The sequence below is a fragment of the Palaemon carinicauda genome, chromosome 26 (assembly GCF_036898095.1).
Source record: "Palaemon carinicauda isolate YSFRI2023 chromosome 26, ASM3689809v2, whole genome shotgun sequence".
In the NCBI taxonomy this organism is placed as follows: domain Eukaryota; kingdom Metazoa; phylum Arthropoda; class Malacostraca; order Decapoda; family Palaemonidae; genus Palaemon; species Palaemon carinicauda.
In genome coordinates, this window is record NC_090750.1 from 74,113,725 (window position 1) to 74,126,224 (window position 12,500).

Here is a 12,500-nt window from a genome sequence, read left to right on the forward strand (position 1 = left end):
TCCGAACGTAACTGTCTTTGTGGTATACTTGAAAGTGACTAATATAATCACTCAACAATTAACATGCTGACATTTAAAACGATAAAAGTGCGGTTGTAACAGGCTTATAACAAATGAAAACAACGCGTGTTCAGAGACCGCAAGTAGGTCAGGCTCTTCACATTATGCCGGCATTTAAATCCAATTTGGTTTATTATTTTTATGCTGCGGAAGCGGTATTGGTTTAAATGTCTTGTTAAAACTAACTATAATCTCTTTGGTTTATTATTTTAATGCTACGGAAGCGGTATTGGTTTAAATGTCTTGTTAAAACTAACTATAATCTCTTTGGTTTATTATTTTAATGCTACGGAAGCGGTATTGGTTTAAATTTCTTGTTAAAACTAACTATAATCTCTTTGGTTTATTATTTTAATGCTACGGAAGCGGTATTGGTTTAAATTTCTTGTTAAAACTAACTATAATCTCTTTGGTTTATTATTTTAATGCTACGGAGCGGTATTGGTTTAAATTTCTTGTTAAAACTAACTATAATCTCTTTGGTTTATTATTTTAATGCTACGGAAGCGGTATTGGTTTAAATTTCTTGTTAAAACTAACTATAATCTCTTTGGTTTATTATTTTAATGCTACGGAAGCGGTATTGGTTTAAATTTCTTGTTGAAACTAACTATAATCTCCCGTAGTCGTGTTCTACAGTAGGCCTATATCTCTGCAATTTCGTAAGAGAGATTTTGCCAAATTCTGCACTTTTCTCGATCCCTCTGTAATTGTTTGTACTCGTTTTAATTTGACAAAGTGTCAGAATGGCGCACACATGGTTCTAATATACCTACACCGTGGGTGCACGATCCCAAAGATAAGTAGCTTGAAGTGTGAACCACGTAAATTTTTACCGCATGTCCTTTCTCCTCTGGAAAAAAGTAGCTTTAGAGGGAACAATCTTCATATTAAATTACTTTCGGTAAGTCTTCAGGCTATTTTCTGAACTAGGACAACAGACTGGTACACATTTACAGCTGGTTGTACTATTGGATGACATATGATTTTTTTTTTTTAAGAAAGGGCCAGAAATGAATGGGAACTTTCCTTTCCTCTTTTTCATAGATTCCATTGTTTGTTATTCATGATGTACTTTAAAACGGTTCTTTTGAAACCATCGATTTGTTCTTCCTGAATACTGTAATTTCACTTTATTTACGCTAGGGAATCAGACAAAGACAAAAAGAAATTAAGGTCTATCTTGCGAGAGGCATTTTTTATCACTGAGAGGAAGTCATAAGAGTTTTAAGTGAAAATTGCTATCGCACCGGCCTGTATTGTTTGCAAGTTTGATTTTATACTTCTGATCCACTAACTTCATATTATCAAGGACAACAAAATGTAATTGCTTGGTTGGTTTTAAAAGATTTTAACATGGAAAATTTACATATTTAGCCATGGACGACTAATATTGAGTATTTGAAAGCTATTGTCATCTAAGTTATCTGGCCGTCTTGTAAAGTTTAATTTTTTTTTTCACTTGTTTCCTATCGGCAAAGCTTTTGAGTTTTTTTCTGAATATGGTTAAACAGGAATTAGTTCGGAATTTCTTTAATACCCAAAGAAAATGATTTCATAAATATTTTTCATTAGATTTTTATTTCAAGGAAGTTCAATATCGAGAAAAAAAAACATGGCTGCACCTCAAGTAAATATTGAAAAATAACTACGAACTTAGGGTAGACAAACCTGTCTTAAATAAAATCTCACCTGTCGTATTACTTTCATGCTCTTCCTTCGCTCTGCGCTGTAACCATTGTCGCTGTTATTTGCGTAAACAATGTACGTTGCTGTGGCTTGGGATTCAAGCCTTAGTTGATTGTCATCGTATACACAGCAATTGTTCCTCAAGAACTCCATCTCTGCATTCAAGACGCTCATCCTTTCTTGCATGACCTTGAGCTCTTCCGACTTATTCTGGAAGCTCTCGTTCATCTCCTCCAGCCTGTCCCTGAGTTCCATCGTCACTAGGTCCTTCAGGAGGACCTCTTTCGCCATGCTGGCAAAGCTCTCCTGAAGACGCTTCACCGTAAGATCACGGTGTTCCATGCCTTTGGCCATGGCTTCTATCATGGCCCCTATGTCATTCTTGGCATCATCGCGGGCCACAATCTCCCTGGCCACGGCCTCCAAGCTGTTGTGGATTTCGGACACCCTGTTGAGAAGGTACGCCAACAGCTCTCCATGTTTGGTCGTCACGCCTGTTGAGCGCGTCCAAGCGGTTACTGGTTGCGTTCACTAACATTGAAAATTCAACAGTTTTGTTCATAATGCTTACGCCACCATCGGCATCTCTGTACCCTTCCTGGCTGCTGCTATTTGCTTCTGCGAGGAGGTCTCTGATATCTAGCAACGCCAGGGTAATCTTGTCGATGCCTTCTTTCTGGCCCGGAATGGAATTTGCTTTGACCAGAGACACCCCGAGGACGAGCGATACATAAACCAGTACTCTGACGCAAGGCATTGCTGCGAAGGGGAATGGAGGCTTTGCAAAAAAAATGGCAAATGTTAGGATGCAATTTTCAGCTATTTTCCCGTATTTAGATTCGAATAAAAATAATCAGCACTTCACTTGAGCTTTTCCATAATATGTAAGAATAGGACTGAACAGATGCTGTCTTAATTTAACGGGTATAAAACATAACCACTAATTAGCTTTGTTCAAAGTAATTTATAAAGTACCTTGGTTATCTTTCACTTTGTATATGTTTGACCAGCAATCAGGTACTAATGTAAACACAACTGAAAGATCAACGAATATCGCAATGTAATTGGTCCACTAAAATTTAGTTAATAACAATTGAGATTATAAAGATTTTCTTCCTTAGGCTTGGAAACTCCTTTTGAACACTTCTTGTTGCAATTTGATAGATTACAGTGAAAGGCCACCTTCAAGAAAGTAGGGTAATTATCATCCCTTTCCGTGACCATATGTTTCAGCCATGGTATTTTCTGTTTTCTGTAATTTCCTTCTGAAAAATAAATGGATGAATTTTAGTTAATATCCGTCTATGCATTTGTTTTATTGCTTGTTAAGCATACGTAGTCAATGATGAAAATGTGTAGAATGTATATAGAGATATACTGTAGATTATTAGATATCGTGGCAAAATAATTCAGCACCAGCAATCCATCACAAGACAACTGAGGGCATAGAAAAAAAGGGGGAATAATTCGAAAGGAAAAAGTGACATAATTGCAGTTTACTGTTTAAAAAAAAATTACCGTTTACAAATTGTATGACGATTTAATAAACAGAAAATATTTAAAAAAAACACTTATATTTAAAAAAAATTATACGAAGACTTAAAAGATAAGAAGTGGTCTCCCTGTCTAACTCCTTTCTCAATCTGAATTTTCTCACTGTCTTTTATGTAGTTTTATTATTGCTGTTTTACCTGTATAGATATCTTGATGAGTTCATACATAAGATTTATATATTCCATGTCTATGAAGGACTTTCATTACCGCTGAAGTTTTGACAAAATCAAAAGCTTTTTCATAGTCTATAAATGTCATACACAGTGATTTGTCATACAATGTTGATTTTTCCACAAGCTGGTTAATTATATGTATATGGTCAGGTATTGAATATCTGCTTCTAAAGCCTAGCTAATTCAACGACGGGGCCAGAGATTAATATCTAGATCAGGAGTAAGAAATTTATTAGACCGTAAGTTCTTGTCCAACAAATTAAGATGAGAGTCGACAGCTGAAGACCAGATAGGAGAACGATACTCTAAACAAGGTAGAATGAAAGAATTTAAACACTTCGTCAGAGTAGGTTAATCACAGAAAATCTTGGCTTTCTCAATAGATCAATATTTTTGTGTTATTTAAGAACAGGCAGACCTAATGTGTTTCTCTAAAGTAAATTTCCTGTCAAAAATCACACCTAAAATTTTAAGTCATACAGAGTTAACGAAACATTATCAATGCTGAGATCTGGATGTTGAGGAGCCACTGTTCTCGACTAACTTACAATAATTTACACCATGCACTAATCTTAGCTAGATTTCTATTAAGGGATTCAGCAACCCCAGATTACACTCAGGAGATGGAATTGTTGTAAAGAGAGGAGTATCAGCTGGATATGCAACGAGCTTGTGTTCTAGGCCAAACCACACTTCATGTGTAAATAGTATGAAAAGTAATGGGCCAAGAACACTACCCTGAGGAACAACAAATATCATATTCGTATACAATCTATTGTGCTCATCAAAAACAACTCTGCAATCTATTTCTTAGAAACTTAATAATGCTACTAGGAAAAGACCCACTCCTAACTGTTTGAGTTTGAAAACTAGGGCCTCACGATTAACACTGTCAAAAAAACTAGGGCCTCACGATTAACACTGTCAAAGCCCGCACTAAAATCAGTGCCAATTATACACACTTCCTTACCACAATAAAGGGGTTTCTGTACATCATTGGAGATTATACGAAGGACATCACATGCTCTAAGGCCAAATTCCAACCTAAGGAACCGCTGATTAACCTTCAGCATACCTATTTAGGCATTTTACCAAAAAAGTTCAAAACATTAGATATGGGAGTTATGAAAATTTGGCGGTAATCAGCTGGACTTGAGCTACCACAAACACATTTACGTAATGATGCAACATTACCAATTCTCCAACAAATGGTAAAATAACCTTTTCTTACTAACTTGCGGAAAATAACTGATAACTTAGGAGCTAAGAAATCTGCAGAGGAAAAATACCATTTGGGTCTAAATCTCCATAAGCATCAAGGTCCACCAAGAGCTCCATAAGCATGAAGATCCATCAAGAGAGCTTTAAATTCACGAGGTAGAAAAATCAAACAGTTAGTTTAGCCTCAGGAAAACGGGAATGACGAAAAAAAAGTTTCTCAATACTCTGCTTACTGTCAAACATATGAGCCAGAAGGTTTACCTTTTCATTTGGAGATAGAGTGATAGAGCCATGTGGTTTAAGTAAATGAGGAACTGTTGCTTCTACATAAAAGGGTTTCTTTTTTGGTTAAATAAGGAAACTAGGAAACACTCGGAATAGTGTGCCTGAGTGTACCCTCAAGCAAAAGAACAGTGTAACCTAAGACAGTGGAAGACCGTGTACAGAGCCTATGGCACTACCCAAGACTAGAGAACAATGGTTTGACTTTGTAGTGTCCTTCTCATAGAGGAGCTGCATACTATATAGTTAAAAGTCTCTCTTCTACCCGTACCAAGAGGAAAGTAGCCACTGAACAATTACAGAGCAGAAGTCAACCCCTTGAGTGAAGCAGAATTTTTCTGTTATATTGGTGATGTCAGATGTATGAGAAAAGAGGAGAATGTGTAATGAATATACCCGACTATTCGTTGTATGTGTAGGCAAAGGGAAAATGAGCAGTAACCAAAGATGCATCCAATGTAGTACTATCTGGTTAGTCAAAGAACCCAGTAACTCTCTAGTGGTAGTATCACAACGGGTGAATGGTTCCTTGGCCACCCTACCACCTTTATAGATGTATTTTGACATTATGTGTTTAGTACAGGTTGTAATCAGCTCGAGAACTCTGAAACAATAAGGACGTTGAATACCAACGAAAACTTAGAGAAGTATGCCCGAATGATTTTTCTAAAATCTGGTTATGAGAAATATTGGGATTGAGTACGCAATGTCAAGTACTCCTTTAACCAAGATTATTAGAGATGCCTCGAAGGAAAACCGAGATAATTTTTATAATTTTGAAGCGATTTGTATTTAATCACGATACAATTAAGAAGGATTTGTAATGAGAGAATTTTTTTATGGAACATTCACCACTGCAAAGTAATGTCTGTTGTGATATTTGACATTGTAAACCAAGGAAGAAGCGATCTGAGGAACCGAAGTTTTTCCTACATGAATGAGGATCGAGAAAGCACTCTGGAGAACATCAACAAGTAGCCAGGAAGCCAGAAAGATCGTGCTAATAATTTGGATATTGGTCATTGACCTTATAAATGGTTCAATAAATCAATAAGTCGAAGTTTTTAGAGTAAGTTTCAGAAGCAGAAATTATATTTAGGTGTGTATAGTAATATCTAACTCGGTACTTTCCTCACTTGATAAGGAACCTGGATATCTCAAAATGGATGATATGGCTCTCAATGTTTTATTGCTTCCATTACATTTTATATTTAACAGTTAATATAAAATGGGATAATGTATGAATCTCCGTGGCAGTGAAAAGGGAGCCCGAAGACTTTAAAGTCTTGGAAGAATGGCAGTAAGCTCAAACAAAGGAATGAGAATAATGAGTAATCTACCTGCGTAGTAATCTCCTGTGATTGACAATGAGGAAGACGCTCTCTAGTAATCTCCAATGAATGGTAATGAGGTAGAAGCTCTAATAATCTCAAGTTAATGGTAGTGATGAAGAAGCTCTACAAAGTAATCTTCAGTGAATGGTAATGAGGAAAAAGGTCTGCATAGTAATCTCCAGTGAATGGTAATGAGGAAGAAGTTATCTAGTAATCTCAAGTGAATGGTAATGAGGATGATCCTGTGCACAATAATCCCCAATGAATGGTAATGATGAAGAAGTTCTACATAGTAATCTCCAGTGAATGGTAATGAGGAAGAAGTTCTTTAGTAATCTCAAGTTAATGGTAATGAGGAAGTAGTTCTCTAGTAATCTTCAGTGAATGGTAATGAGGAAGAAGCTCTGCATAGTAATCTCAAGTGAATGGTAATAGGGATGATCCTGTGCATAATAATCCCCAATGAATGGTAATGAGGAAGAAGCTCTCTAGTAATCTCAAGTGAATGGTAATAGGGATGATCCTGTGCAAAATAATCCCCAATGAATGGTAATGAGGAAGAAACTTTACATAATCTCAAGTGAGTGGTAATAAGGAAGACGCTCTGCATCGTAATCTTCTGTGAATGGAAATGCAGAATAGATTTATAGTAATCCTCACTGGATGACAATAAGGAAGAATAACACAAAAATCACTGATTACCTTAAAGGTAAATCAACTTTCATAAGATATGGAATGATATGGAAGAATTAGCCTGCAGTGTGATAAAGAATGAATGGGAAGAAAGAAGAAATAGTTAGCTTAAGAATCCCCAACAAAATCCTAAAACGGCAATGACCAATGAATGGAAATGAATAAACATCAATCTTCATATGAATCGCTAAAGAATGATAAGAATCACTTGATATAAATCGCCAGTGGATGTAAAGAAGAATCAACTTATGTAATCGCAAATGAATGAAAATAAGGATGATTTACTCGGTATGGGAATCGGCAATAAATGGGAATAAGGAAGAATAGGTCAAAGGAATTACCAATGAATGAGAAGTACGAAGAATCATACTGGAAAGTAATCTCTCCCAAATGGGATTAAGGAAGAATTATACTGCAAGAAATATCCACGAAATGGGAATAAGGAAGAATCATATATAGTATCGCTAATAGATGCGTCTAAAGAAGAACCAATCTATCCGTTAATCACCAATGAATTGGCTAAGGAAGAAGTAACCTGCCTCTTCTTTCCCAGAGCCATCCCTATATTAAGGGTCGGTTGCCTGATGCGCCCTATCCAGTATCTTCTATCATAGGCATCTTCCACCAAACCTCTTCGCTCCAAACCTGTCCTCTTCATATCGTCCTTCACTTTATCTCGCTATCTAATTCTCCGCCTCCCTCTCGATTTTCTCCCTCTAATAGAAGATTCCTCACAAGCTCCCTCATTTCCTCCCCACCATCCATCCTCAACATGGGCCTACAACATCTTAGTCGTGAGACTAATCTTTATTACGCCGGCTATTCTTATTTCAGAATTTTTCAATCTCTGAAGCAGTGATATTCCCATATTCCACCTCAGCATTTTTATCTGTTCTCTCAAGCTTTACTTCCTCTCTCTCTCTCTCTCTCTCTCTCTCTCTCTCTCTCTCTCTCTCTCTCTCTCTCTCTCTCTCTCTCTCTTTTGTCTTAGAGCTCGCGTTTCCGATCCATTCATTAATACTGGTCTTATTACTGTGCTTTAGATCTAGAGCTTTATTGGCATTTTCTTATCACATACCACTCTCGCAACCTGTAATCACCAGTGAATGGGAAGATAGAATCATACTTCAAAATTATTACCAATGAATGGGACTACGTTAGATTCCTACTGCATAGCAATAATCAGTCATCTCAAAGTTATATAACTATTTGAAATATGATTGTAACTGAAAGAAGAGTCTGCAGTCCACAAGAAAAAGAAATAAACTAATTATACAAGAACAGAAAAAGTTGTAACTAGTTTTGATACGAAAACTTTCTTTTACATACAGCAAGACCAGTCTTGGAGAGGGACCCCCCCCCCCCCGGCACCAGTGCAGTAAAGAACAAAATATTTAGAGTGCGATAGACGCAGTTTGTCTCTTGTAGCTGTGACTATAATAGGGAGATTAAATGTTAATGTCCTTTAATTTGTATATGCTGATGAGATTTGTCAGTTTATTATTATTATTATTATTATTATTATTATTATTATTACTTGCTAAGCTACAACCCTAGTTGGAAAAGCAGGATGCTATAAGCCCAGGGGCTCCAACAGGGAAAATAGCTCAGTGAGGAAAGGAAACAAGGAAAAATAATATATTTTAAGAAGAGCAACAATATTAAAATACATATCACTTTATAAACTATAAAAACTTTAACAAAACAAGTGGAAGAGAAATAAGATATAAGATAGAACAGTGTGCCCGAGTGTACCCTCAACCAAGAGAACTCTAACCAAAGACAGTGGAAGACCATGATACAGAGGCTAAAGCACTACCCAAGATTAGAGAACAATGGTTTGATTTTGGAGTGTCCTTCTCCTAGAAGAGCTGCTTACCATAGCTAAAGAGTCTCTTCTACCCTTAGAAAATATGTTACGCGCATATTAATCGAAACTTTAGATAATGTTTGAAGTCACAAGTCAACTGGGAAATTCTGCTCCAATGTCAAATCTATGAAATGTAAAACCCTTTAAAGCTATTGGCAATCTATTTAGAAAAAAAAGAATCTGTTGTAATAAGGTTCACTCAGACTTAGAAGATTTTATGAAGTATAATGCTTAATGATAAGCCACCTTGTATCGACAATATTTAATCCGTTAAACTATCTTACAAGAATAATGGTAAATCTGTGATGTTGAAATGGGTTCATCTGCCAGGCGAGAGTAGGTGGCCCGTTAGTAGCGACACCATGTTTGGATTAATTTAGTTGTTCATATTGAACAAAGTATATTCGGTTTAGTATTTCTGTGAAAATAACATTTTCCCATTTTTTTATTGTAAGAAATTACTTTTAATTACGTTTGAAAACATGAAAGAACCAAGGAATTTTTTTTTTCAACATTTTTTTTCTTTTATGTTAATGATTCAATCAAGAAATGTTTAGCTTTGTATAGCGTGAAAAAAAATGAAAAAAGTCTTGAATAAATGAGCTTATGGGGGCATGTTAAACGAATTATTTCAAATTTATACACACAGTTTGGTATATGAATTATTTCGTAGTGATGGGGAAAATGAAAGCTATTAAATTTGGTTAATCTCATTGTTGATAGTAATCATATTGACCCAAGACTAATTTGCAATTACTATAATTTCAAATTAGAATGTTTGTTTGTCTGTCTGTCTGTGATGGTTGTTCAATTATGTCACCTGTTACAGAAGACAATTTTCCTTTCAACACTGTAACACCAGTATTCATGTATGATCCTTTCATCTCCCAGAAAACACTTCCCCAAATCCATACTTAGGTAACAGTGAATAAATTATTCCCATTCCGAACAAAAAGCAAGAAGTGCTGGCACAAGGCCACCCGAATCTGAAACCAACTTTCTTTTGATGGTTTCAATTTGCTGCTTTTACCTTCACCGCAAAGCATTGTTTGTCTAGCAATATTTTCTTCCACTTCATGGATTTGCTTAAAGCAAACTCATAATTGAAACAAAGTGTACACCTTCCTTAAGTCTTCACGCTTTCAGATTCTTCCAGGAACTTTTCCTTGACAAATGCTTGTGAATCAATAAGTTTAGTCACTAGTTCGTCTCTTTCACCTACTTTTATTATTTCAGTTTGCTTTTATATTGTTAAGAGGACTATATCCCCATTCACTGATATCCCAGATTCTCACCTACGCGTTCAAATTCCTAGTGATATTATCACAATCACGGTAACCAACTTGCACGCGTTAACTGAGCCGACACCTGTGACTCTCTGGGGAAGAAGACTTTGAACCCTCGGTCTAGTCTTTCCTTCCTGGATAGCTGGGAGGAGGTGGTGGTATCTCCTAGACTCCTACCACCGGTAGTAGGTAACAGTTACCGGTACCCAGTCAGACCGGTCAGTTAGAAAGCAGCAAACATTTACAACCAGTCCCCATCCCCACCTCATCTTCCGACCAACTTCACCACTCTCTCTCTCTCTCTCTCTCTCTCTCTCTCTCTCTCTCTCTCTCTCTCTCTCTCTCTCTCTCTAAGATGACCTCTCCCGCTTGTTTATCATCTTTCACTTCCTCTATCATGAAAGCTGGTCGTTAGCCAAATATAACATTGCTTCGAGATCGGTAATGTTTGACTTACTCATACTTGGCCATCTCGCTGTGGACTGGTGAACATCCATAAACTGTTCTCTCCGGACTTTGTTGGCAGAGGATTCGATACCTATCATTCTATCTGTCTGCTCAGTTTGCTGCTGGCTAAATACTTTCTGTAGAAAGTTAGAGAGAGAGAGAGAGAGAGAGAGAGAGAGAGAGAGAGAGAGAGAGAGAGAGAGAGAGCTAAAATTGCATTGTAACCCTTATACGTACTGTACTGTCAACCACTGAAATGAACTTGGCCCTTATCATGGGCTCATCTTTGGTTTAACGTGAAAGTATCGTAGACTTACCAAGTAAGTTCTCTGCGCTCCTATATGCTACAGTATATTGCTCGTTACATTGTCGTCATCTGGTTGGTTTCTTGACTGCAACTTTCATTTCATAATTATTATGTCACCTGAGGGCAGATCATGTCTCCTCCTTACGGGCGTATGGACAGGGGTGGGGGGTCTGGTCTACGGGTGGGGATGTTAGTATTGTTTTTTCTAGTTCGTCTGGCTGTTCTTGTTCCGTATTATCTCTAGCTATTATCAGCTTGCGACTTCTTACTTTCTAAACCATAGGAAATAGAATGATTGTAAAAAAACAGCTTGCAGGAGTTGCTACAATTCCCTCTCAGTCTAGTAAATATTAAAGCTTATTTATAAAGCTTGATTGATGAATAATTGTGAAAACAGCTTGCAGGATTTACTACAATTCAGTCTCGATCTAGTAAATATTAAAGCTTATTTATAAAGCTTGATTGATGAATGATTGTAAACAAACAGCTTGCAGGATTTACTACAATTCCCTCTCAGTCTAGTAAATGTTAAAGGTTATTTATAAAGCTTGATTGATGAATAATTGTGAAAACAGCTTGCAGGATTTACTACAATTTCCTCTGAATCTAGTAAATATTAAAGCTTATTTATAAAGCTTGATTGATGAATCATTGTAAAAAAACAGCTTGCAGGAGTGCTACAATTCCCTCTCAGTCTAGTAAATATTAAAGCTTATTTATAAAGCTTGATTGATGAATGATTGTAAAAAAACAGCTTGCAGAATTTACTACAATTCCCTCAGTCTATTAAATGTTAAAGCTTATTTATAAAGCTTGATTGATGAATGATTGTAAAAACAGCTTGCAGGATTTACTACAATTCAGTCTCAATCTAGTAAATATTAAAGCTTATTTATAAAGCTTGATTGATGAATGAATGTGAAAGCAGCTTGCAGGATTTACTACAACTTAGTCTCGATCTAGTAAATATTAAAGCTTATTTATAAAGCTTGATTGATGAATAATTGTAAAAACAGCTTGCAGGATTTACTACAATTCCCTCTCAGTCTAGTAAATGTTAAAGCTTATTTATAAAGCTTGATTGATGAATGATTGTAAAAACAGCTTGGCAGGATTTACTACAATTCTCTCTCAGTCTAGTAAATATTAAAGCTTATTTATAAAGCTTGATTGATGAATGATTGTAAACAAACAGCTTGCAGGATTTACTACAATTCTCTCTCAGTCTAGTAAATATTAAAGCTTATTTATAAAGCTTGATTGATGAATGATTGTAAACAAACAGCTTTCAGGATTTACTACAATTCCCTCTCAATCTAGTAAATATTAAAGCTTATTTATAAAGCTTGATTGATGCCGTATGTATAAAATAATAAACAATTTTACTATGCATTTAGATAAACGAAATAACTACCTTATCATATATTTTAATGTCTTATATATATATATATATATATATATATATATATATATATATATATATATATATATATATATCGGGTAAAACTCTCTGGTAAGAGACTGATGTCTCGCCAGGTAAATCCTCGGACAGCTAGGTAGCGTCAGGTTCCGACTTCCTTTATG

General features: G+C 36.0%; 1 protein-coding gene and 1 pseudogene across 1 annotated transcript in view; one reads left to right on the forward strand and one right to left on the reverse strand.

The window, feature by feature from the left end:
* LOC137620005 (uncharacterized) overlaps positions 1 to 10,286 on the reverse strand; it is a 54,579-nt pseudogene extending 44,293 nt beyond the window's left edge.
* LOC137619590 (protein amalgam-like) overlaps positions 1 to 12,500 on the forward strand; it is a 146,178-nt gene that overhangs the window by 54,911 nt on the left and 78,767 nt on the right. The gene's annotated exons all lie outside the window — the stretch shown is intronic.